General features: G+C 64.2%; 1 pseudogene across 1 annotated transcript; it reads left to right on the top strand.

The window, feature by feature from the left end:
* The first annotated feature begins 537 nt into the window (after window positions 1-537).
* LOC311176141 (olfactory receptor 11L1-like) lies at window positions 538-2,242 on the top strand (annotated as a pseudogene). Its single transcript has 2 exons — window positions 538-1,506; window positions 1,971-2,242. The product of its transcript is annotated as an olfactory receptor 11L1-like (transcript).
* Window positions 2,243-2,946: the final 704 nt, after the last annotated feature.

The raw sequence follows: 2,946 nt of genomic DNA, 5'->3' as shown, positions 1-2,946 counted from the left end.
CTCTCACACACACACACACACACACACACACACACACCCCTTTGGTCTGCACCCCAGCTCTTGTATGAATAAATTTTAAAAATATACAGAAGAACTTCACATATAGTCTAATAAGACATTCAGATGCCAAGACACATTTCATCAAAATCAACATTCAGGTATTTAAGAAGCATCTTGACCTTCTGATACCTGGATCACAGAGTCGCTGTTCAACACAAAGATGCTTTGCTTAGCTAATGTGAATGCACAAGAATTCTACACTGTTATGAAAAGCTCACCTGCTCTTTCATCACATGCTTGTGAAGATTTCTTTTGGCGACAACGTCCAATAATATTCATGGCTCCATTACTACCATGAAGAAACATGAGGATATTAACTACAGTGGTCTAAATGCCAGGTGGAGCCGCACAAGTACTTACAGAAAGCTGTCGTGGAGACGGGAGTGCTTGAAGAGAGTCTCTCATGTTCCAGACAGCACCGAGGAATTTCATGCCTTGTCCGCAGTGCTGTCCAAGGTCTCTTCCCCTCCGCAGGCAATGGAGCCCCCAAATGTGTCTGCTGTCACTGAGTTTCAGCTGCTGGGGTTCCAGAACCTTCTCGAGTGGCAGTCCCTGCTGTTGGCCATCTTTCTGTTCATCTATGTGCTCATGGTGGCGGGGAACGTCGTCATCATCACCGTGGCGAGCCATGACCGGTGGCTGCACTGCCCATGTACATGTTCTTCAAGCACCTGTCCTTCCTGGAGGTCTGGTACACCTCCACCGTCGTGCCGCCGCTGCTCGCCGGCCTGCTGGCCCGGGGCTGCACCATCTTCTTCCCTGCCTGCATGGCCCAGCTCTACTTCTTCGTGTTCTTCAGGGCCACCGAGTGCTTCCTCCTGGCCACGATGGCCTATGACCACTACCTGGCCATCTGCAGCCCCCTGCACTACCCCCTCCTGATGTGCCCTGAGACCTGCGCCAAGCTGGTGGCCGTCTCCTGGGTGGCCGGGGTGGGCACCGGGGCCCTGCCCTGCCTGATGATCTCCAGGCTGGACTTCTGTGGCCCCAACTGTATCGACCACTTCTTTTGCGATCTGCCCCCCCCCATGCGGCTCTCCTGCTCTAGCGTCTAAGTCAACGGGATGGTCATCTTCGCCCTGTCCGTCTCCGCGCTGTGCGTGTGCTTCCTCCTCACCCTCGTGTCCTACGTCTTCATCGTGGCCGCCATCCTCAGGATCCCCTCTGCCTCCAGCTACCCCAAGACATTCTCCACGTATGGCACCCACCTGGCCGTGGTCACCATCTACTACAGGACCATGATCTCCATGTCCGTGCGCCCCAATGCCCACCTGTCCCCCGAGATCAACAAGATCATTTCCGTCTTCTACACTGTGGTCACCCCGCTGCTGAACCCCGTCATCTACAGTCTGAGGAACAAAGACTTCAAAGAGGCCGTCAGGACAGCGATGACGAGGAGGGGCCGCACGTCTGCGGCCTCAGAGCGAGGGGCAGCTTCCTGCTCAGGTGAGTCTATTCCGTGGGGCCGGGCGTGGCCCGGGCTGCCCGCAGGTGGGGCTGCTTCCCACCCTCCCGCGCCGGCCGCCTGCTGCGCCCCTGCCCGCCCCGCTGGCCCCGCCCTCCCTCGAGGGGTCCCTGCGCGTGGCCAGCCCAGCCCGTGCGGCCGGTGGACAGAGGCAGCCTTCAGCCAGCAGGGGTGTCCAGCGGCAGCGGGTGGAGGCATGTCCCGGCCGGCCCCGCGGCAGGCGGGCTGGGGCTTCTGAATGCCGGACTGGTCAGCAGAGACGGAGATCCGGGCGTTTGTCTAATGAAATTTTAGGAAAAGTGTCCCGGCGGGCGGGAGGGGCAGGGGTGGGGGCTGGGGCGGGACCAGCCGCCGTGGCCTACTGGTGCCTTGAGGCTCCTGTCCCTGTGGACCTTGGACCCGGCCACAAGCGCCACTGCGGACCGCCGCCCCTGTGGTCCCCCAGACGCTTCTCCCCCGGGTGCTGTCTCCGCGGTGGGCCCCGGGCGGCTGGAGGCGTCGCTGCCTCTGTGGTGTGTCTGGCCCGCGGTGGAGGCCGGCTGTGCCCGCTGTACCCCCCGTGCCCCCTGCCCCCTGCACATCCCCGCCAGCTGGCACCTCCCCGTGTCCGAGCTGCGCTCCCTGCAGCATCCGCCCAGGCTGCCCCCACCCGGGGGCTGGAGGCTGGTCTCCCACCCTGCGCACAGCCGAGAAGCACGGGCGCAGAAAGGGCGCTAGGGCGTCCATGGCTCCGGCCCTCTGCCCTGATGCCAGGCCTGTGTGGGGCGGGGCCGGGCCAGGCCCTGGAGGGCAGCGGGAGGGGTGACCCGCATTGCCCAGGGGGGATGCCAGCGGGGGTCGGTGGCCTGCCAGGCGGGCGCTGTGGCCTGTGCCCACCCCTGCCCTGGCGCTGGCCTGCTGAGCAGGCGGGGCTCCCTGCTGGACAGGAGGGAGCCGCGGGCTGAGGCGTGCTCCCCTGGGGGATCGGGTGGTGCTGGGGCTCAGAAATCCCCGGGGTCCCCGGGAACAGGACGCTCCCCTGAGCTAAGCTGGGGCCTGGCCGGCTGTCCTGGGCTTGACTGAGCGCAGGGCTGAGGCGCGGCTGCGTGGACCCGCTGGGTGGGGTGGGGGTGGTGGTGGGGAGACCCCCCCAGGACAGCGGGGGGCAGAGCAGGCAGATGGGCTGAGGCACCGCTGGGGAGTGGAGGGGCCAGAACACCGGCTGCCCCTGGGGTCGCTGCACACCCCAGCCTCGGCCCACGCGCCCTCGGTCCTCCCTGCCACAGAGCCGGACTTGGGGACTCCGGCGCATCCCTTAAAGCCCGCCTGGGCGTGCTTCTGCTAGTTTTCCCTGCAGCCCCCACCCTCTGTGCGGAGGGGACCCCACCCCGCCCACCCCGCCTGTGTCCAATCCTCTGGGAGCTTGGTTCGCGCGGGGGGCA

Source organism: Talpa europaea (genome assembly GCF_964194135.1).
Source record: "Talpa europaea genome assembly, chromosome: 8".
NCBI lineage: Eukaryota > Metazoa > Chordata > Mammalia > Eulipotyphla > Talpidae > Talpa > Talpa europaea.
The sequence above is the reverse complement of the archived record's forward strand: the minus strand, read 5'-3'. Positions and strand labels throughout refer to the sequence as shown.